The sequence below is a fragment of the Sinohyriopsis cumingii genome, chromosome 13, assembly GCF_028554795.1.
Source record: "Sinohyriopsis cumingii isolate HCF-2022 chromosome 13, ASM2855479v2, whole genome shotgun sequence".
Taxonomy (NCBI): domain Eukaryota; kingdom Metazoa; phylum Mollusca; class Bivalvia; order Unionida; family Unionidae; genus Sinohyriopsis; species Sinohyriopsis cumingii.
This window is the reverse complement of record NC_142973.1, coordinates 20,042,215-20,067,745: the sequence shown is the minus strand read 5'-3', so window position 1 is coordinate 20,067,745 and position 25,531 is coordinate 20,042,215. Positions and strand designations below refer to the sequence as shown.

At 36.8% G+C, this 25,531-nt stretch overlaps 1 long non-coding RNA gene across 1 annotated transcript in view; it reads left to right on the top strand.

The window, feature by feature from the left end:
- Nucleotides 1-3,001, top strand: part of LOC149785018 (uncharacterized) — an 85,799-nt gene extending 82,798 nt beyond the window's left edge. The window contains exon 4 of the long non-coding RNA XR_016425349.1: nucleotides 860-3,001. This is a non-coding gene — a long non-coding RNA (uncharacterized LOC149785018). The remainder of the gene's footprint in view (nucleotides 1-859) is intronic.
- The last annotated feature ends 22,530 nt before the right edge of the window (nucleotides 3,002-25,531 follow it).

Sequence of the window (25,531 nt, the reverse complement as noted above, 5' to 3'; positions counted from 1 at the left end):
GTTTGGAATCAAACGTTCCTATTCAGAACATCATATAGGCTGACATTGTACCTATAGTGAATCTGCAAGGCACATTTCTAGCTGTGTGCACTGAAAAAATCCCAAAATGTTATTTTCATCATGAATATGCCTATGTATGGTAACATATTTCAATTTAGTACTTTGACAGAGAGCGGTATTGTAGCATCAGCTGATACCTGATTCCCTTGAATCAATGAGCCTAATAATTGGTAACCAACACTCTTAAAAATACACTATAAATGTTCAAACAGATCATTTGAATTATGTTTGCACATTTGATCTTAACAAGTACATTGTATATGTCCCACATATGCAAACTTCCATCCTTGTTTACAAGTTTTGGGGACCAGAATTTCACATTTAGTTGATGATATAGGATTTATTGGTACCTATAGTTGATCTGTGTGGTCACATTTGGCTGTATTTACTTGCAATATCCAAAATTGTTATTTCCCTCATGAATAAGATTGCTTATAGTAATATATTTTAATTTAGTACCTTGTCACTTGACTTTCCTATATACTGGTATGTACTAATGTTTGCACCAACGAACAAACCTCACCGCCCCAACATTGCCTTAAACTTTATGATACATAGTCTAACAGATTAGTTATTTACCGTGTAAATTGAAACCTCATATATTTTTAGGATGAATTTATCATTTTAATACATGGCCACTGCATCACATTTCTGAGTGTCACTATGTCAAGTTGAATATTTTTTCCCATGCTTGCAACCTTAATGTTATTTTGAATCACCATATCTAACATATTTTGACTTCATTGACCTACATCTTACTGTTTTCTAGAAACAAATGAAACATATTTTATCTTTTCAGGTCTAGCCTGGTATCTGGAACAAAGTGTTCTTTAGAGTTGGATCAGATTGGGAACTCTCTAGTAGTTCGGTGGTGATAGCAAGTTTTCATAAGGGCATATGCAGTGTACTGCCATAAGTGACCAAGATTAGTTCATATCACCACACTGATATATAGCACCTCAAAGACATGGCTTAAGTCTTCATGAGAGATATTAGCACCATTTTTCAGTATGGTATAGCCTCCCTAGAAACTATTTTCCTATCCCATTGTCACCTTTTGTAGCTATCGACATTGAAATGGAATGCATATTTGCTATGAAACATGATGGTGGTCCCATCAGAACTTTAAATCTGAGTGCGCTTTTAGTTATACAAACAACTGCCTAAGTACCTGACACAATAAATGTGGAACATAGCACCTGTCATTGTTTCTTTAGTGTGTACACCTATATGCATCTGGACAGGTATAATGCGGTTTGCTGCCAAAATCACTATGATATACGTTGCTTCACTACCTCTGGGAAAAATGTTATCAGTTGTACAGACCCAAACTACCATTTGTTTTAAATACCATTCATTAGTCAACTTTGCTGTCTAAAATTTGTCAAACTGAGTTTTAAAACTTGTATGAAAATTTAATTTTTCAAAAAAAATGTAGTTTTAAAATTTAAATGTTTATTTATAAATATTTTTGAATTGCAAACATATTTGCAGACATACCTTATCTTGTATTACAATTAGGTTTTCGCTGCATTGAAAAATTATTATAATTAAGGAAGATATAGCAAATTTAGTTTTGGTTTCTCAAGAGCACTTGGACCAAAACTTGTACCCTGTGGAACACCATTACTACATACTTTCTGACAGGTGTCACATGTTTTGTTTGCAAGGAAATTCAAAAAGACTTCATGTATAAAGTTGAAAAAGGTGTGGCATGGAAATATAAAAGTTTGACTAAAATTGGATTTAAAAATGGGGCCTGTCAGGAGACAGGTCACAATTAGTACTTCCAGTTCAGTACCCACGAATGTAGTTCTAGTCTATTTTTATAACATTTTGTTTTCTCTCTGAATTTTGTGGTGATAGACGAGTTATATGTATGCATTTTTGGTATGAATTTAAAGGTACTTTTTTTATTTTTGAGAATATGAGCTTAGAGTGTGGTTTTCCTTGTGTATTTCGGCGACATTGCACAGTGAGTAATAAGGCCTTGGTGATGATCCGGAAGTGAAATCTGTGTTCTGTTTACATGCTGCTCTGTCGAAGGAAAGCCTCTCAAAAAAAATGCAGTTCAACCTTTGACAAGAACTTCACCGTGAAGTCATCTTGGAAGGTATTTTAGATTAACATATGATTCGTATTGATTGTCACACAGTGGAAAGGTCACTATTGAGAAATAAATGTAGAGAACATATAGTAAAATTAATTGTGTTCTATGTCCATCTATTATATTGAAAACTTCTGTTAAGCATGAAACACGCAGATGATGACAGTGTTAGGGCCACTCTACTCACAATCAGGTTAGAAATAATAAGTCAATGAATGAATTTACTTAGTTCCTTACACATTTTATTACATTAAAGGTTTCCATTATTGAAATCAGTAGGGGGGGGGGTACAAACAAACGGGTTGGTTAACTAGCAAAATACCCGATAGCTCGACATCGTGTGCGTGTGTATTTCTCTCACGAAATGTTTTGTATGGTGTGTTATCAAAGATGGATTGACCTTAAGTTACTATGTTTTTTGTTACATATTTGTTGTTGTTGTTGTTTGTTTTTAGAACAACTACGTCAGACAAAGCAGAAGAGAATAAGGTTTTCTTTTTTTTTTTAAAGTAGTTCTGAGCGCGTGGACACCTTGACTTAGACGACTGGTCTGAGATGACTAGACCGAGATAAGAAAAGTAAGGTTAGCAAAACAGCTAGATTTTTCTGTCGCATGGGTGAAAAATTAAAATATTCCGATAACCAGTGTATCAGAATCAACATTTTGAAGTGAGTAGTGAGTAGTGAGGTACTAGATGTAAATACACATTGACGTTCAAACTAGGATAAAAGAGTAAGGTAAAAAGTTTTACTTAGTTGAGTGTTAGAGTTATACGGCAAATACATAGAAGCGCACACAGCCAAATAAGCCGTTATCTCCAATTTTTAATGAAAGAAAAGTTAAACTAATTTCAAGAGGTGAGCTAATGCAGTTGTTTGATTTTTAAACAAAATGTATGTATGTATGTATGTATGCATGTGTGTGTGTGTGTTAATGTGTGTGTCTGTTTGTCTGTCTGTGTGTTTATTCAAGAAAGAAACCACGGTAGTGGCAAATTGCTCTAGTTGTCGATAAGAGATACTTACGTCTGATAAATGCTAATTATATCAACGTCTATACCAAGGTCTTTTGGAACTCAAAAGGCCCACTGCAACAAAGTCTTAAATTCATCCACAAGATTGTTGTTGTTGTTTTTGATGATGATGATGATGATGATGATGATGAAGATGTCAATGACGATGATGAAGATACAGTAAAATAGCCTTGAATGTAACGGTGGTTTACATTTAAAGTTTGTTTCTGTCTAAGCGGGGAATAATTGGTAACAGCTTTTCCATAGCATAGCAACCGACGTTACTTGTGGCGAAAATCTAAGTTGCAATGATATTTTAGTACAATATGACAGCTATACTAAAGTTGACGCCCATGTCTCAAGCGCTAGATACAACAGTTATGGTGGATGCAACTCTAGAAATAATCTATAAGGATTTGTTGGATTCCAAACGTGGCATTGAAACACACAAAAAAATATATAAAAATCCCCCTCCCCCCCCCCACAAAACACCCCCTCCAAAAAAAACCAATAAAAACAAAACAAAACACCAAACCCAGAAAATAACAATCAGAACATAAAAAAATTGAGACTGAAATTTAAAAAAATCTCCCAGCTTCATTTACAATGCAATGAATTTCTGTGGAGCATCCACAGTAGCAAATACATGGTTATTGATTTTCCATTGGGTATGTGTCTGCGCCTGCGTCAGACAGAATGATGTGTATAGCAATTTATTTGACAAAATAGTTTTTTTTTTAAATTTATCTATTCGTACGATTAGTTTCATATTTTATGTATTTTCATTTTGCATTACTATATTCCATATGTTTATCACTTAGTTTTCATTATGCCTGTTTTCTTTCTGGTTAATTTTTTAATATTATATTTTCTGTTTGATAATCATTATGATTCCGTTTGAGGATATGTATTATAGAGTCATTAAAAGCTTAACCTTCAAAATCAATCATACGTTTCTCGTAACTTATAATAGAGAAATGTCAAGGTCATATGAATATGCTAAAGTGGTTAAACGGGACCCAGACAACGAAAATCACAGAACAGTCACATTTCACATCTATGTGTAAGGACCTTTTCACCTTTCTAGTTTGAAACACCAACTATGACATATGTAAGATAGTTTTAAGGAATATAATGGATTTTGCTAAAGATTCCTAATGATTTCGATGACTGCATATACTTTGATCGAATGAAAAATGAAGAGACGGCAGTCTGAAAGTGACAGAGATGTATAGTCATAGGAATAATAGATCATAATTAGAACCATTATTGGGATTTGATGTCATTTAACAAACAAACAAAATCAGGATGTATAGCTTGTAAGGCCATAACGAGTGTTAACAGTTATGGGTTGGACACTTATAAGGCCCTAACGAGTGTTAACAGTTATGCGTTGGACGCTTGTAAAGGACATAAGGAGTGTTAACAGTTATGGGTTGGACACATAAACGGCGTTTGGGGATGGGGGTGTTGGCAAGTGGGGCGACTGCCCCCGACCCCGCTCTTGAGGGGGCCAAGCGCTTCAGGCCTAAGGTAGTCCTTATAAGTTTGTCAAGCTATATTCTCCGGTAAATTGGAAACGCTGATACAGGCCGCACGTAATGCACGGAAAGTTGCGAATTCAACTTAGTCAACTTCGTAACGCAATTAACAGGTGACAGCACAGTTCAGACAGAGGCAACCTTTTTCTCATCGTCACTAGCGGGCAACGGCTGTCCGATAGCTTGGATCTCAGTTTTTCAAATTTTCGCAGTGTTGCGCGGGAGCCGTTGGGCTGATAATAATAATCAGTTTATTATGCTAAAGGCGTCGTCGTCATGTTATTATTTCGATTAAAACCCCGTTGTCCACAAACAGGATTTTTTAAAATGAATAATAAAAAACTAAATTAAATTCGTGCGCCCAATCGCGAAATTTGATCTAGTCTAGACATAATCAGTGTTTTCAGTAGCATACCAATCGAGATACCGATACTCTGGCCCCGCGCGGTCATGGTCGACCCTTGGACCCGCGTACTCCTAACGCCGCCTCTGGTTGGACACTTATAACTTCCCAAACGAGTGTTATCAGTGTTGGGTTGGACACTTATAAAGGCCATAACGAGTGTTAACAGTCATGGGTTGGACACTTATAAAGGCCCTAAGGAGTGTTAACAGTTATGGGTTGGACACTTGGCCCAAACGAGTAATAACAGTTATGGTTTGGACACTTATAAAGGCCCTAAGGAGTGTTAACAGTTATGGATTGGACACTTATAAAGGCCCTAAGAAGTGTTAATATTTATGGTTCGGACACTTGTAAATGCCCTAACGAGTGTTAACAGTTATGGGTTGGACACTTGTAGAGGCCCCAAGGAGTGCTAACAGTTATGGGTTCGACCCTTGTTATGGCCCTAAAGGTGATACCAGTTATAGGTTGGACACTTATAAAGGCCCTAATGTGTGTTAGCAGTTATAAGTTGGACATTTTGTAAAGGCCCAAAGGGTGGAAACACTCATAAGCTGGACACAGATAAGTCAACGGAAAGATATCAGATTGTACTGATATGTTTTCCTCACAGTCATTGTCAGAAATGCGGTGCCTGAGAGCTTTGGCAATCAGACGACATGGACAACTTTAGATTGTATTTAAATTATTATTCAGTGTACAAAGATGACTCATGCGACTTCTTTAGATTTTATACTTAAAGATTATTATGTGTACAAAGATTATTCAGACGACATCTTTAGATGTTAAACTTTAGATTTCAGTATGCACATTACTCAGACATCTCTAGATTGCATACTAAAAGATTATCCAGTGTACGAAGATTACTAAGACGACACGGACAATTTTAGATTGCATACTAAAGGATTATTCAGTGTACAAAGGTTACTAAGACGACACGGACAATTTTAGATTGCATACTAAAAGATTATTCAGTGTACAAAGATTACTAAGACGACACGGACAATTTTAGATTGCATACTAAAGGATTATTCAATGTACAAAGATGACTCAGCGCGTGTTTTCCAAAAGCTTGCTCGAAATGGCTCTGACTGGTTTCTCATTCCATAAACTGAACAGATTCCTCCTTCCAAAAGCCGAGACTGATCGTTTTAGTGGAAGCATGATGGGCGCCAGTACATAGGGAAAAGGGGGCAGGGACACTTTCACCTCTGAATATATTTTGGCCTACATCCGTAAAACTTAATAGTTGACCAATACATGTTTGCCCCACCCTAACTCCCGAATATAATTCTGCGGGCGCCCCTGGAAGTCGGCAGCATTCTCCGTTTGTTTTCATCATAACGTCAATATGATTCATAAGAATCACAGCCTGTAAAAGATCGTATTGGTCAGCCACTGGAAATTCGTATTATAGCAATATTCTACAAGCTCGAATTAATCAGAAATAAGCAGGCCGAAAATCAGTTGGATTGAAAGGAATGATTAAAAAATGTGCATGCCTCATTACTGTCAATAAAGTCAAGCAAACCCATTAAATGCCCTTTGGTACTTATCTAAGAATTTAGTGATTGAGGTCTTGTGGATTAACGCCATTTTTGAGCACATTACAGGCTATACATGGTGGCTAGTATACTTCGTGGAGGAAGAACCTGTGAAAACCCACGGAAAGCTACTGGCAAGCTTTTTCACCTACCCATGCTGACCAAGCCGAAAATAGAACCCACGCTGATACAGGTGACATAAGTTTTCTGTAAGGCATTAGCATAGACCACTTGGCCACTCAGAATTTAATGGAAAGAAAGAAATTTGATAGAATGTCTTGAATCAACTGCTTGAGAATTTCATTTAGCACAAGCTTAAGTGACAGATGTCCGGAAAGGAAGTATAATATAAATCGTAATAGCCGTCACAAATATGGCAATAAAACCATGTTCTTGGATACATGTTGACCGCGAGACATGCATGTCGATGTTCCTGGCTGCTTGTTGACCGGGAGGCAAGCATGTATACGTTCCCGACAGCCTGTTGTTGACCTGGAGTCGTGCATATGAATATGTTGTGTCTGAATAACGTGCTAGCTTTGGAAGAACAACGTGTTATATTTGCACAAAATGGCCAGAGGCAGGTGTTTGCGCTGAATAGGAGTGTCTTGAACATAAAACACTTTGTTTTAATGTGAGAATCTGAAGTATCTCATTAAACAACTCCAACAAAAAAAACAAATTGAGTTGCACTGGTGAATAATGAGAAACAGTTCTATCCTAAGAGAGATGAAAATTGTATTGTATCCACAAGACTCCATTAGCAGGGTCATAATTAGTCGGAATAAGATGGACGATTTCTTAAAAAGCCTCTTTCAGTATTGAATTAAAAATAGAAACTGGCCAGTTTGGCATTACGTTTACACGTATCCTTCTAATATTGTTATTGGTGGTATAAGTAAATCATTAATTTTCTTTGGGATATTTCGAACAAGTTGTTTAATCTTATTTTGTCTTTTTTTATAATGAATATAGGGCAGAGAAAGAGACTTTCTCTAAAATATTAATCTTTATAGTTCGGATATTTACACATTAATTTTCATATTAACTCTTTATTAAGGCTGAAAAATGTTACCATTTAGTTTAATTTAATTTATACCAAGCAATTGTCATTTTCATTGGACTTCTATAAGTGCTTACCCAACAAGTAGATCAACAGTATGAAATGTTATTATTCTGTACCCACTGCAATTTTTTACATCTTTATACGGACATTCGGACGGCTTGGGATTTTAGATCTCTGAGTAAATAATTAAATGAAAGCAGAAAAATGATTGGTTAAAAATCATACTCTGAGAATGTAGGTTGTATCGGTTCTTAGAAGTTTTCAAATTTACACAAAAGAGTTCATAGCTAACTCCCTTTGGAGCTAGGTAGCAGAGTTGGCATCTACACTAAGAGTGTTCCACTGCAACCAAACATCATTTATACAATAAATGCCATATTGTCCTAAACTGTCATTAAAATTCTTATGCAGTGGACTCTTCGAACCGCGCCATCCAACTAGTATAAAGTACTATTCCGTTCCAAATTGTCACGTTACTAGTCTAGCTTTATGCCGTTTCAAATCGTGTCCGTATTATGCAACATTTTCAAAGCAGTTTCAAAACTCTTTATTAAATAAAAACCGCGTTATACATCATGTTAGTTTTCAATGTCAAATTTATTATTCAAACCATTAAACGTAAGTGACCTCATCCGTTATTCTTCACAAGTCATTTCGGTATACACACATTCAATCATTCTGGTTTGTAGTGAGTGGGGCTCTATACGGACAAAGGGGACTTCCATGTTAAAAAAGGGTCCAGGCACTATACGGACAATGGGAGTTTAACATGGGAAATTTAACATAGGGAATGTTTAGCGACAAAATATTGGGTCTGTATACCAGGGGTGCACAAGCCGTGGCTCGCGGGCCCGGCCCTCAGGGCAAATTAAAACAACATATAAATCTGGCCCGTGAACACTAATTATATTAAAGAAATTAGCTTGCGGCCCTCGAGTGGTGTTAGAAAATGCAATCTGGCCCTTGGCCGAAAAAGGTTGTGCACCCCTGCTGTACACGGACAAGGGAATGGATTGACGTCACGATGCTGGACACTGGCAGCAATGTTGCAAGTGGCTAACCTCACTTGGGTGGAACAGTGTGGCAAGGGGCAGATCCTGAATACGTACTAGTCTAGGGACAAATAGAAACATAGACATGGAGACGTGGTCAGAGACAGGTTATAGACAGGGTTAGAAACATAGACAGAGACACTGAAATACAAAACAAACAAAGACACCCACACACACCCACACACACACACCAACGTACGCAAACACACACAAACAAAAATACACACATACACACAAACATACGCGCGCACACATACACGTACACACGCATACGCGCACGCACACAAACACACACACGTACACGCACGTACACAAACACAAACACACGTACGCGGACGCAGACAGACACAAACAAAAATATATACACTTTCACAAATATTCTTTAGTTCAGGGACAAGTTTTTTTTTGCTTAGGAAAAAACAAACACATACACACACAAAAACAAACACAAACACACAAACACTCCGAGCTTCAGCTGAACCGAGCAGATCTCGTAGTTAATTATATAAGGTTATTTATAGATTTGAATAGACAGTTGAGCTAGTCTATGCGATCCGTTATGCTTTAGAATATTTGTGTATTTAGGGACATATGATTAGGTACGCTATATCTATGCGGATTAAAATTGTTGCGTAGCTTTAATGTCCCTACAATGTCCCTAAATGTGTCTCTATAATGTCCCTTTTCTATGTCCCTATTTTTGGTTTGTAAATGTCACTAAGGTATCGGTAAGTATGTAAGACGAAGAGATCTATTCGAGAAACTCCGAGATTTAGCGGTACCGAGCACGAGATCTCGTACTTAGTTATAGATGAGTTATTGCTTTATATCGTTCAAGCGCGGACGCGATAGAAAAGATCCCTACTTTTTTGTTGGGTAGGAACGCTATATAGTTTATCTTATGGTAAGGGATAGAAAGAAGTCAATGAGCAAATATTCACAGTGTTTTTTTAAAATTATTTATAAAAAACAAATCACCAACACTTTAAAAAAGAGAACATTTTTATTCAACCAACCATTAACCACCACATAATATATTTTATTTTCTTCAAACAAATTATTTTTGACAAGGATGACAAAGTTCTGAAGTCAAATTAGACTTCCACTGATGGAGGTCATTTGGCCATTGATGCACATTAAGTTTCCTAGCTAAAAACAAAAGGTATCCATAATGTAATGGTCACAAAACCATCGATCGACATTTTCATCCTTTCTAGAAGAGTTACGATCAAAATAAGTCACTAAATGTTCTAAGGGATATCCAATACTGCGTTGATGAAGAAAATATACACAATATTGTTCACACACCATGGAATCTGTGCCTTGTATTTTCACAGTATTGAATCGTGTCGTCTGGGTATTTCTTCTCATAAAGTCAATATGTCGTCTTCCAAAGGCGGCAATCCTTACGAATCAAAATACTCCACACAGCTATCTTCGGGAACGTAGACCGCTACCCGGTGGGTTCCTGGGAGATGACTGTCATCCGTGTTGATGACATAAGCTTGATGGTCTTTAGGTTTGCGATGAGGAAGTTCATCTTTATCACACACGACAGGATTCCAAGAAGCGGTGTACGAATGGTTTTTCAAAAGGTAATATAGTTCCCAGGTATCCATTTTATTTTGGTTTTGTCTTTCACAGGTAATGACAAATTATCAATTAAATCATGAAGTTTTGCCTAAATATCTCTGACATGTAACGTCTATTAGCTTCGTCTTCGTACTCTGTGCAAAGAGAGCTTCAATGCGATCGATCTGCAGAGCAGTCAATGGAGGGGAGGAATGGTCACGCAATCTTTATACCACTGATGAAACACTGCTTCCTCCGAGCTGAGACCCCAAGCGTCCTCCAGATACTCGTCCAATTTTTCTTCTTGACTCATCATCAGACATTTATCGTGTTGAATTTGACTGGGATGATCGCTCGTTTTGGCATCCTTAGCAATCTTTCTTGGTCAATTCCGTAATTTTATCCGCCAGGTGTTAGGCAAAACAGGAGACTAAATGTTGTTCTTGTTCTGGCCATCGTGATATCACCATCCCCTCCTCGTCTTAGTCTTTGGGTTATCCTTCCACGATATCCTCCCATTCCAATTCCAAAGATTCCCCATCATTCAAAGAGGGAGAAGAGTCTTCCATCGCTTCTAATAGTCTAGAATGACTACTCTCAAACTGTTCATTTCTTTCGTATTGTCGAATTCAGCATACAATATGACGTTCACCGTGTTGGGTAGACCGTCTGCAAACTGAAGTTTCACACAAATCTGAGCAGATTTTATAAGGTGGAAATGTCCGTCTTCGCTGCCTTGGTCTGGAGTGAAATAAAAGGCCTACAAAACGTAGCTTCCTGCATAATCGTCGTACGAAATGCTGTAGCTGGTGTTGGTCCCTAACTGTCCGGGAGCTTCGTACAGGGATAAATATGACCTCACGTAATTATTCTTGCCAAAGTCAGGTGTGAAGGGTCTGTTACATAAGGTCTCGCCATCGCGACTGACTTCGATCTTGGACACTGTGTAGTGCTTAAACTGGAAAGGATTTTGATCGCAGACTCCGTTGAAGTTTGCATTGCTAACGATGCCAATTATTAAACGCTTTAGTAACTGTCCTTAGAACAGATTATCATTGATCTTGGATCGGAGTCCAGTGGCAATGGTGAAGGTTTTCACTTCCATGCGTCGTATCGGATACTTGGACATCGTTCTGCTCAAAGTGTGACTGATGTAGTTTCCCACTTTGAGTAACACTTCAACGCCTCGCATGTAAAGTCGGCAGCATCAGCCATCAAATGGAAAGCGGTACTGCTTCGATTCTGTCTTAGGCGGACATCCACACCATTCAACAAATATTTCTCTTGTAACCACATGTCCAGATGCAAACAATCCATCATTTCTAAACTACGGCTTAGTCTGAGTTTTTTTTTCACGTTCGTCGAATCCCTTATAGTGTAAATCTTTACCTGTCACTTTACTGAACTTGCCTGCTGTGTCAGGTTTCCATATCACGCAGGCATCCAGATGTGTGTTTTTGGCTTCTTTTCCGTACATCAAGAGATGTTCCAGGTACGCTTGGTAAGAGTAAGTATCCATACTACTGCTGACCAGTTTGTTGTTCAAATACAAATACACTTCGCAGAACAAGGAATGCATGAAATTGTTGATGGGAGCTACTGTCTCATCGGCGTCTAGTTCGGTATCGTCCGTTCTAACACGTTGACTTTCAAATACAAGTAATTGCTATTCAGATTGATGTACTCTTCTGGCTAGCCCTTGATTTAAAATTTAATGGGGACTGAGCTTGTTAAAGAGGAGATGGGATGAAATTCTACCCATCGGGATTTTTGCATCGTCATCATAGTGGGTGGCATAACAAACAGATCCAGTTCCGACTTGGAACATACATAAGACTCTCAGTTCACCATTTCTTCTCTCTCGGATTTAATAATCGAAAACGTCTAATTCTCGGATGGATCTTCTTTTCATGGTATTTCAAACTTTGTGGGTGTGATGTCCTCTGAAGGGGTGTTTTCGTCGTCTCCTTCTGCCTTGTCCTTGTTGTGGCGTCAGGGAAGCAGGAATGCCTGGCTCAGCGGCGTCCATGGCATTTACAGGAGTTTCTTGTCGGCCCAAAATGTCTTTGGGATTTTGTTTGTCGATGATGACATTCTGGAGACATTCTTTGCCGTGCGTCAATGCGGCATCTTTCAAAGCGTGTAATCATCGTGTTACTATCGGTTTCAAAACGGCGGCCACCGAACGAAACGCCGATTTAAACATATTTCTTAAACCATGCCCTTGCTGTCGAAGGACCCTCGGTACACAGGATACATGACTTACGAGTCGTTAGAGAATCGTTTTCGAAAGTGGAGTTTCACCGTAACTTTCCCTTTTGGAGAATGGAGTATTTTGTCCCAGATTTCCTTTTATACCAATGTTGACAGTGTACGACTTACTGACGGGTAAATATTGAGTATGTACAAATTCGCTGCAAACATGGTAGGTGTTTCCACCTTCCTCGTCATTGGTTGTGGCAGAATCTTCTTTGTCATGTCAAGTTGAATGCTGTGAGAAAATGTAAGGAGCTAGTCATAATTCTCTTTTTACTTCCTCCACACACAACACACAATCTGCAGCCACATGATAAGGGGTGTTTCAAGCCTTTGAAGGAAAATTACACAAGAGAATAAAAAAATAGTTATGAAAGAAATTCCTGGTAGAGAAGTATGTAGGTTTGTATTTAGAAAGATTTTTCGCAAAGTTTATGCCAAAAGCATTTGCCCATCAACCACCATAACCTCGTTCGCTAAATTTGGTATCTACCCTCTCCAGCCTGAAGCCATCCTACAGTCCAATTATTTGACCCCATCACTTGTTGGAAATACAGAAGTGAAAGTCTCTTGTATCTTTGATGTATCAAAGACATTGGAGCATATGGGAATATTTGACACATATGCCAGGCATTCCCTTCCTGTCCAACTGATGTTGAACGAGAGTCCACAGCTGGAAGACACACTTCATGCATCCAGTGTGGCAATTCAGCACTGTCAAAATGAGCTACCCGGAACAGCAGTTGAGACCACAATAACAGCCTCAGCAGAGATTTCAGTAACAACCCCATCACCAGATGCAGAAATCCTAGGATCAGACCCCACTCCAGCAGCTGAGGCCTCAAAACTAGACCCACCAAATGCACTAATGGCCTTAAGTGCAGCCCTTGAGCAATTTGATGAGGCACCAGAAACAGCATCTACAGCACCAGTTCTGGACAAAAAAAACCATTCCCTTCCCCAATAGAAGAGGACCCAGGAATATCTTTAAAAACATCTGTTGTTGATGACATTTTGAATAAGTTCATCTCCAGCATGTTTGACAACTTGGAGTTTGCAGTATCTAAAGCCCAGAAAAGTAAAACAATTGTTCATGCCAGAGCGTTCACAGAGGACGAAAGGCTTCACCAAGCAGAAGCATAAGAATAGAAAAAGAATGAAGCAAACGAAGGAAAGGAAAGGAGAAAAAAGAAAGAATTATGCGAAGGAGGGAAAAAGAACTGATGAAAAAATCTCAGAAACAAACCATGAGATCATTTAAAAACAACGCTGTTCCCAAACGAAGAGATGAAGTGACATTGGAAGCAGGTAATGAAAAAGATGTTGAATTCCCTCACTGTCTGGGTGTTTTCAGTCAGGAGGTTGCTGAAGAAATTGGGCAAATGTGGGCCTGCTCTGATGTCTGCCAGAAGTGGATGCATGAGGAATGTCTTCCAGTTGGTTTCTCAGTTGGGATGGACAAGCCTTTCAACTGTCCTACATGCATTTGAATGTAGAAGGCATGTTTTCTGTATTTATCTATGCAGTTATCATACATGCATTTAAATGCACATGTTGTGTTCTCTGTATGTATCTATGCAACTGTGGAAAACAAAGTGGTAAAACATTTTTTTTTAAACAAAGTTGTAAGAAGCAGATAAACGCTCTCAAAACAGTTTCCTGAATGCCAAGTCAGAAACAGGTTGTTAATATGTTAATATATCTCTCTCAACAAAGGATGACAGTGGAGACAGTGTACATATATGCATGCAAAACTTAGTTATTACAACGATAATTATCATAAACAGAATACATAAAGTCATGAAACTTTTGTATAAAGTTTATGAAAATTAAAGTAAAATTTTTACTTTATCTGTAATTTTAAAAAATTGAACATAACATTAAATTTAATTGTGTGGTAATCATAACTGGTCAATCAGATTTTTTAAAATATCTTACAGTAGTATCAATTTGTACCTACTGATTTCAGATGAGTAACAAATCATCTCCTAGAGTGGTGATAAGAAACTTGAAAGCTGTAGGCATGCACCACCATGGTAATAAACAGCTGGCAGTTGGTGCTGCATACAGATTGGAGCTGGAGTCTTTAAATCCATCCGATGCAGTAGCAGTCTTTGATGGTCCCCCCAAAAAAGTTGGCAACTTCAAGCCTGACTCTACTAAATTTTTTGCAAGATACTGCAGGAAAGCAGCCATGCTACTAACATTCTGATCAAGACCAAATATGATGCAGAAGTTGTAAGCAGAAAAACTGGTCCACAGCAAATATATGTAGCTGCAATTAGATGCAAACCATGTTATGTAGATAAAATGAAGGACATTTTCAAAAGAGTTTCCAAACACATATGTTTTGTTTATGTAGTTCACAACCTTCTGTTCTGTGGTCATTATATTTTCTTTTGTAAATATTTCTGTTTTTTAAATGAGGATAAATGAAAAGAAAAACATTTTCTCCCCAATAATTTTCTTTCATTTGTTTCAAAGATATGTTAATTATAATTTTAAAAATTTCTTCATATTTAATTAAATAGTTATACTTGTGGGTGAATATTAAATTCATAATCTGTTAAAGCTATAATGCATTTTTACATGTATAATAATAAGGTTCATTTAATAAAATTAAAGATGTTGTTTTAATACCTTCAGCTTTGGGTACATTACATGAAATGAAAAGAAACACTCAGATGTATAATATATCTTGTATACTTTTACAATGTAAAGCTAGAAAATCATTGATTTGCATTTATAGGATTAGATATAACTGCAATATCAGATATTAAAATCACAGTAGATTGATAAATATAATCAAACTGTTGCATATTTACATTATTTTTTATTGTTTATTTATTGTTTTTCATTACTTAGATATGTTAGGGTTTAAAGATTATTTTTTATGACAAATAATTGTCCTATAATATCTGGAGTTGTCCGATTTTACCCCGTGTTGAGCCTCTATTTTGCATGACAATATATGATCACTTGATATATGTATGTTCAAAATGGATGCTGCAAAAGAGCAATCGAGGTTATTGGCTAACGTTTAATTCCACTTGGCAGGAAAAAGTAAAACAGATAAATCTTAATATTGCGTTCCATTCAATAGTCGTCCGATAATACCCCGAGTGACGTTATATATGAGCGCGTACGTTTGTGTGTATTTTTGTTTGTGTGAGTTCGCGTACGCGCGCGCGCGCGCGTGTGTGTGTGTGTGTGTGTGTGTGTATCTTTATTTTATACATTTATGTCTCTAACCCTGTCTCTAACCACGTTTCTGTGTTTATGTCTCTATTTGACCCTAGAGTAGCGCGTATTCAGGTCAGCCCCTTGCCACACTGTTTCACCCAATTGAGGTCAGCCACTTGCGACATTGTCGCCAGTGTCCAGTATCGTGACGTTACCCCTCTTCAGTTTATATTGTCCGTATACAGGCCCAATCCATTCCATTGTCCGTTTACATGCCCAATATTTTGTCGCTATACATTGCCTATGCTAAATTTCCCATGTTAAATTCCCATTGTCCGTATAGTGCCTGGACCCTATGTTAATACTCAAGTCCCCTTGTCCGTATATGGCCCCAATTCACTACTCTGGTTCATTGCCTTCACTACACGAGAGCACTTTATTAAACCAGTTGCGTTATATCGTCGTTGGTAAGTGAACCATGTACATTTTTTTTTTTGGGGGGGGGGGTTTTCCTAATTATCGAATCTTTGAAGCAGATTAACATGGAACACAACTTTTTGAAGTAGCTTAACCAGTCTAACAATAGATCCAAAGAAGCCTCTATCCTGGTTATTTGAGACTGAACAAAACAGATAGATACGTCACCAGTGAAATAAACAGAGAAAAAAAGGGTCTTGTTTTAAATTATCATGCAAAAATATACTTTCAACGCATCTTACTACCGGTGTTGATACACGCAATACTGGTACATGTTATACAGTGTGGAACTGACAAGTGTGCAACTGACCTCTTGATTATAGAAGACGCTCCGCCCATTAATCAGCATAGCTATTTCATTAATTTAATCCTTTTATTCTGGAGGCTGGCATAATATTTTTAAATAACTTGTGAAAAATTCATGAAAATTGGACGGAAACGTTTGGAAATAAAAAGATTTAAAATTGTGCACATTATGTAGCCAAAAGCGTCTAGGTGACCGACTCGATTTGACAAGATCCTGTTCGATCGCCAAACTTACACCTGTACAATTCCAGTTGCATGAACATTGAAACGTATTCTTGGTGATAAAACTGGGCAGTGGTTCACTTAAATGTTTGTTATTTCGATAGCTGATTGACACAGGCCGCACCCAGCCGAAGGGTAAACTGTCGGATGACATCATGAGTCGAGTTAATTCGTTATCATAGAACTTGATGTGTGTGACTGCCGTACGCATCATTGAAAGACTAAGATTACTAATTACAGTTAATAATGAAGTAATGATGGAATTGCAGCCTTAATCTATAGCAGCCGGTAAATTGCAGACCAAAGCTGAAGAACTGTATCTTGGAGATTTCTATCAGAAAACTACTGTTGTAGTCTGGTTCCTTGCTTCGAATGTTCCCTGCATTGCACTCTGCTATACGAAGTTGTGGTTGTGCAAGTGCGTATTTACAGCGGTGTTTGTAGAATCGGTTATATGAATAATACAAATACTGTAAAAAAATACTGAATTAAAATATTTCACTGATGAGTTTCTACAAGCTAGGCATAATATCATGAGTTACTTTTTTCCAAGGTGTGATTTTCAGAGTATTTGAGGGCAAAAAATATGATTTTCATTTTTTTGTTAGGAGAAAACAGAATATATGTAGAGTATGTTATGACGTAACTTTTGTGGGAATCTTTCATTGGTAGTGAGAAATTGCATAGCAATTTTATTTAATTCATATTGTAATAATTAGAAGTCATTTAACATCCTTTTGATTGTGAATTTTCTATATTAGTAATGCTAAAGTGACCTTATTGACTTTGAACTTTGCAGTATTTTTGAAATCCTGTAGTAGCCTTATAAATTGTTAATTTCTTATGTTTTGCAAACTTTATCACCGTTCTTAAAAATATTCTCTACATCTTATTTTAACTATTTCCCCATTCAGTGAACGCCCGTCTCGTCGGGAGAAAACTGCATTTTGTAACTTTGGAAAAGAATGCGCAGTATTTGTGCGTTTATAAGTATATGTCAGCAGTAGGTGAAGTATTGTGGTGGACATTGTAAATCAGTTACAGAGATGTTTAACTTTGTTCTAAGTACCCATACGTGTAAAAGTTTACCTATCTTCTTAGCCATAAACCACGCATGCATATTATATATATATATATATATATATATATATATATATATATATATATATATATATATATATATATATATATATATATATATATAGTGTGTGTGTGTGTGTGTGTACGCTGTATCAATGATATACCACGAGATGTATACAATTTTCATTAAAAGGAAACGTGAGATAAAAGAAAATAACTATTTCGGTTCGAAAGAAAATTGCAGCTCTGCCTGCCCCTTCCGAAAATTAGACGTTTAGTACCTTCCTCTTACACTAAATGAATTTGCTATGTGTATCTTAACTGTTGTATAAGTTGTCAAATAAACACTTTACCTAAAATGGGGCGATTAACCTTATAATGTAACTGACAACCTGTAAAAGACATTGTGCAGACATTACAAAGCTTGTTGAGAAGTGTTGACACTGAAGCCTTCAATTTACTAGCTGCAGTGTTGAGATAACAGGCAGGGAAATTTAAAGTGGGATGGCAACACGCGGGACAAGACGTTTGTTAAGGAAAGCCAGTAAACACAAACACACCAACCCCCCCAAAAATCCGATAAAATATTTAGTGGAAAAGAAACAGAAAACGACTGCTGTCATGAAAATCCTAGAATGATTCTTTATCTTACAAATGAAAATACAGGCACTTAGTACATGAACATGTAATTAAGGAAGCAAACCCATTTTTGTCTCTTTCTTAAGCCGAAAATTTTCCAAAAGTTGAATTCACCCCAATTAGCTTTCGCAACATTCCATTTGGACGCTATGCTGGCATATTCTACAAGTGTCAAACATGAATAAAGATTTATAAATATAATTATATTTCTAATATTCTATACTAATTTGTGACAAAAACATTTATTTAACAAAGAAATTTGTAATAAGTTTGGGAATTATTTTGTGATAAAAATTAAAGTCTTCTTTTAATATTAAATTTGTATTCAGATTACACAGGAATTATCCATATATTCCTTACTGACGAAAACTACCGAAGTACCTGTACATTGAAAAAGTACCGTGTAATATAGATTTGTACCATTTAGCTGATCAATCTTTACTAGCTTGCAATTCGTACTATGAAATAGGTATTATTCACAGGTATTTAAAAAAAATCGTTAGGATCTTAAATGCATGTGAAAAATACTTCTTCAATGAATTAATTAAATTCAACTGGGTGATACAGTTTACAAGCCTACAAGCCTAAAAGCTGCATCTAAATCAATAGGACGTAAAAAGTAAATAACAGAGGACATTTTATTTTCCTACGTTAACACTGGATATATTTCATCGTGTGGTACCAAAACCTATTTTAACAAGTGGCGAAGCCACGAGTTAAAATATATAGTTTTTGGTACCACAGGATGAAGTATATCTGATGTTAACGTAGGAAAAGAAAATATTCTATTTATTATATTCCAGACTTGCTCCAGAATCGAAGTCTAGAAGATTCAACTCGCTCTTCGGCACAACACGCTCCTCCCCACCTCCTTTTCGTAAATGCACTGCGTTTTCATACGCTGATCAGATAAGCATACTCGATTTAAGAAAGCGATTGGATTCGGTTGAGCTAATCTATGGCAGTAAATTACATTTTCATCACTTTGTATACTATTTTACACTATTTAAGTCCGATTCAGCAAAGTATCAAAGTGTGTTTGCAATCTGATTAAAATCAGATCTCCGCTATCCTACGTGAGGATCTGACAACGACAACTTAAGGGTCATGTTCTGGTGACCTTTGAATTGGCCAATTGAAATGCAGTTTTCAAAAATCTGAAAGGGAAACATATCGATCGGTACACATTCATGCTCTTCATCCACACTGCTTAGTTACCAAACGCGAATATATAAGTCTTCAATTGATTGGTTGATACAATTAGTGGTTATGGTAATAACATAGGTTACCAGAACATGACCCCTAAGCGGTGGCTGTCAGATCTTCGTGTAAAACAGTGGAGATCTAATTTTAATCAGCATGGGTGGGTTTGTCGTTGTCAAGGAAGTACGGGGAAATAACTTCAGATAGACGCGAACTGAGTCTGATCAAGCTTCTTTATCAAAGATTAATATACATGTCTGTAAATTAAGGCAGTTTCTATGTATTTGCTCTAGCTCACAGAATACTCGTTTCTGTAGCTGCAGGTACAATTTTTGCGTGAACATACAATCAAGCGCCGCATGGGATGATGGGAAGTCTTATATTTTCACATGTGAAAATAAAAGGATATATTTTTTTCACATAATAATATACAGGAATGAAAAAATATGAAAATTATTTCCCCCATATTTCGCTTTACGCATATCATAAACACGAGCTAATAAAAAAGCATGATGACACTTGTAAAGGCCCTAAAGGGTCGTAACAGCTATTGGTTGGACACTTGTAAAGGCCTTCAGGGTGGTAACAGTTATAATTTGGACACTTATAAAGCCCATAAAGGGTGGCAACAATTATAATTTGGACACTTATAAAGCCCATAAATGGTGGTAACAGTTATAGTTTGGACACTTGTAAAGGCCCTAAAGGGTGATAACTGTTATAGGTTGGACACTTATAAAGCCTCTAAAGGGTGGTAACAGTTCTAAGTCACTTATAAAGCCCCTAAAGGGTGGTAATAGATATAGGTTGGACACTTGGCAAGGCCCTAAAGGGTGGTAACAGCTATTGGTTGGACACCTGTAAAGGCCTTAAGGGTAGTAACAGCTATTGGTTGGACACTTGTAAAGGCCCTAAAGGGTGGTAACATTTATACGTTGGACATTTATAAAGCCCCATAAGAGTGGTAACAGAAGTTGAACACTTATAAAGCCCCTAAAGGGTGGTAACAGTTATAAGTTGGACACTTGTAAAGCACCCAAAGGGTGGTAACAGTTATAGGCTGGACACTTATAAAGCCCCTAAAGGGTGGTAACATTTATAGGCTGGGCACTTATAAGACAACAGAAAGATCATGTATTTGATTTTACAAATATATTTCCCTCATTGTCATTTTTAGAAGTGATGTACAGCAGAGCTTTGGAAGTCGGACGACACGAACAATTTTAGCTTGCACACTAACTTATTATTCAGTAGACAAAGATGACTCATGCGACTTCTTTAGATTGTATACTAAAAGATTATTAAGTGTGCGAAGATGACTCAGCATGCGTTTTCCGAAAGCTTTCTCGAAATGTCTCTGACTGGTATGAAAACTCGATAGAATTAACTATTTTCTCATTCCAAAACCTGAACAGATTCCCACTTCCAAAAGCCGAGGCTGTTCATTTTAGTGAAAGTATGATGGGCGCCCGCACATGGAGGAAAGGGGTCAGGCAAGTGTCCACCTCCCTGGATTTCACATCTAAACATGTTTTGGCGTATATCCGTAAAACTTAATAGCTGATCAATATATGTTTTGCACCACCACATTCCCCGAAAATAATTCTGCTGGCAGTCCTGGGAGGTAGGCAGCATTCCCCAACGTTTGTCTTCGTCAAAATGTAAATAGGAGTCTTAAGAGAGACTGTCTGTCAAAAATCGTATTGGTCAGCCACTGGTAATTGTATTATAGCAATATTCTACAAGCTCGAATTAATCACAAATAAACAGGCTGACTATCCAAGGTTTGGAATCAATGGTCATCATACTTAGTTTTGAGTTCTTCGACTTACTTATCCACCTTAATATGAATTGAAAACTAGGAATGATAAAATAACACAAAAATAATCCTTCTAACCCACATCGTACCTACTACCTCCCTACCCACCCACCCTCCTCAACATAAACTAATGCATAAGTATGACGACTATACATCGCTAGGTTTGGGACCTATTGACCGTACAGAAGACAATCAACCTAACATAAACAAAGATTTTCAAACAACTAAGACCTTGCATAACGGTCAGGAAGAGGGTAGGGGTGCGTGGATATATAAGGTCTCATCTGTCTAATTCCACTGTCCCAGTATAATAGCGACCCCCTCCCCTCATGGTATATGGCTTATGACAATGTAGAAAAAAAATGTAACCCCCCAAAAATGACCATTGTTGAAGCTGTCGCAGCGAGCGGAATCAGTGATATATATTGATCGAAAAATGTTTTCAAGTGTACACTACATTACTAGAACTGATATGGTTTTGTCTGTGTTCTGACAGCTCCATTTGTCAATATACTCATTATTATGACTAATTCTTCAAGGATTTTGGTTACTATATATTTAGCGTCGAGTATGATTTCTGTATTGGATGCGGCATACAGTATAAAAGATTTGGGCTGAAAGCACTTTCCATTGATAAAATGATCCAGCCTGAAATGTAAATTAAATGAGATTTACTCTTGGTGAAGAGACTTAAATATTGGTGAAACCATATCAATTTTTGAATAAGTATTGAAATTATGTTTGAATGTATCATACCCAGCTTGGAAGCCAAACAATTGCCTGTCCGTAGGCTAACAAACAACATAACAGTATGGCCACTTTTTTATATAATAAAGTTAAACCAAAATAATCTTTATAATCCACAAACATATGAAGTTTAAAAAGATCTAAGCCACAGACATTCGAAGTTTTATAAATATTTCTATGTCATTAAGCTCTTTTAAAGCCGCATGTTAGTCAAACAAGACACGAATTAATATTTATTTTTCACGTCATAACAAATGCCATGTCCAAAATAAAAAAGACTGTTTAAAAAGTAGACATAAAAATAAATATAACTGGTCAAATGCAATAAAGTGTATACTCATTGCATGAAACGTATAAGATAGATGGCTTAAATAATCAGTTAATGTCCACGTATTTACACATAGTCACTCATACTGAATCACATGATTGTATCGGAGCGTTCGATGTCCAAACGGACAGTCTCTGTATCGTGTGTAGAATATATTGTTTAGCAGTAATTGACTCTAAGCAACTGTAGATCACACTGTGGGTGTAAATAAATAATTATTCATATTTAGAACTGTACACTACTGTATACTAGGTTCACATTAAGGTCTTTCTAAAATTGGCAGCTCCGGTGGCTCAACGGTTGCGTGCCGGACTCCGACCGAAAGGGTACAGGTTTAGATGCTACCATTTACCAGTCATGGTCATTTACCATGGAGTGTCCTTGGGTAAAGTACTTTACTTCAATTGCCTCGGCACCAATAACCTGATTTTTGTTGTTGTGCCGTAAAGCACCAAACCAAAATCTTTCTAAAATAGGTTTCTATGTACTGTTACGTGTTCGTCATACCCTAATTTTCAAATGAATATTTCGTAACTGCTTTATGCTTACGATGGCACATTCATCACAAAACTTATGCAATGATTTTTGTACGAGTATTTCGTCAGAATTTAAATATACTGTGAATTATTCATCTTCAGGAAATAATACGTGAATTTCAAAATATGATTTCTTAAGGACTGTTGGTAATGCACAATTCAGTACAGGTGGGTGGGGGATGGTAGTCTGATTGTGAAGAAATGACTAAAACAGATGGTAATAGTGATGTCTCATTTCTTGCCTTTAAGTATCATACATCATTTAGCAGTAAATGTGTTAAAACGTAACCTATATTAAAAGCCATTTCATAGCATTTTATCCATAGACATTGATACAGTGTGACAGCAGTATGGAGTCTGCATGATGTAAAAATGAATTGCCACTGACACTTATGAATGTAGTGGCAAGCAGAACTGGAATTTGAGTCAAACTTAAAGAAATTTAACATGAACTCTGGAAACACTGTTTGCAGATAAAATGGATTCGAGGCAGTCCTGAACAACCGTGACGGTAGTGGCTAAAATAGTTACGAGTTCCTGTATTGGCCATAAGCATGAAGACAATAACACAATTCTCCATTGATTTGGGTACTACTACTACTACTACTACTACTATTACTACTACTACTACTAATAATATAATAATCATCATTATCATCAACATCATCACCATCATCATCATCGTGACACAATTTTAATCCAAAACATGATGTTCCTCCAAATCAAGGGTCTGCAATATTCATATTCTCGGCTCATGTCTTTCTGTACAGGGTGAACTATTTACTGTACCAAAAATGGTAATTAAGTTTTAAAGCTTCAATAATAATGAATTTTGAGTTAACCACTGTCTTGGTATCCTAATAATGGGTTCAAAGCAAAATGTATGAAATCCAAGATTTTGGTCTAATATTTTCTTTTTATGTAGACCGCCATCCACATTGAACTGCCTAATTGTATCAGTGTTTCTAAAGGACCCATGTCTCTGCCAATGAGTACACTGTACAAAGGTAAAAACTAATTTATCTAGACCAGCGTTGAAATGGCGTACAAAAAAGCTCTACAAATAACTAGTTATCACGTATACATAAAAATGTCACTAAATCACCAATAATATGTATATACATAACTGTACTTTCAAGTGTAAGCTATTTTCCTATACGTGGTCCATTCGAAACACCGTACAATCCAATGTAGAAAAGCCCACGGATATATGCTTGAATACATGTCATATTCACCGTCCGTATACATGTTGCGCTATACTTCGTTTAACCATAACGATTCTTCGTGATAGCCACCCGAACTGAACGAAGTACCATCTTGTAAAGTATGCAACTGCTGACATATATTACCCCTATCAATTTGTAACCTTTTTCTTAATTTTATTTCACACTCTTGTTTCGCGGGAAGTGCCTTCTTACACACTAGCGGAAACGCATACCGCAATTAAAGTAGTTCTCATATTTGCAAACATATTCATTATACATACCATTTATGCGTCTGAAGGTTTATCTAAGATAAGTAGTTAATAACAAACATTTTCCCTTATCATAAGACGGGTATTAAGAGCGATAGACTTATGATACCGAAAGATATAAACAATAGCGGATTAATACTTACAGTAGTAAATGCCGTGAAAATTGTGACGTACAGAGGTAAAATGTAAACAAGCAAATAAGTCTTATATAATATGTATTTCAGGAATGTTTTGCAAGTCTCTTTGCTAGTATTGGTACCGACCATAGTCATACATGTATTTACAATATGGAAAGTTTGATAGCCATCGAGTTACGTGTATGCATGTTATATAACTGTAAGACAAGGGACTGGGTTCACTGAAAGAAGACCAATGACAGTCCCCATTATTTGTCATCGTGATGTTTGCCATGTGCATTGCACGCAAGGCCCAATGGATATGAAAAATGTAATGCTCGTTGCATCTTGACTAGTCTTCATACAACAAGATAATTACATTGCAGTAGCTCAGTACTATCTAAATGCCGTGATTTATTTGCGCGTAAAATACATCATATTGCTTATTTTAGCTTAAATAAACATTTTCCGCAAAAACCGATTGTGCATGAACATTTAAATGATATATAACTTTAAACTCTATATGTACAATATATAATTGCAATGCTAGTAATTGGTAAAGGAAAGTAACATTTCCATTGGTCAGAATGTTACCACGTGATCAAAATGAATTGTTTATTTCTGTATGAACTGTAAGGATAACTACTGTTCTAATAATACACACTTCTATAAATAGAGTCACGTCTACAGCATAAGATAAACACTGTCAGTGAAGGCAGACAGGAAGTGAGCATTAAAGGAAAAGAACATTCTTACACTTTTTTTTAAACAAATAATTGAATAA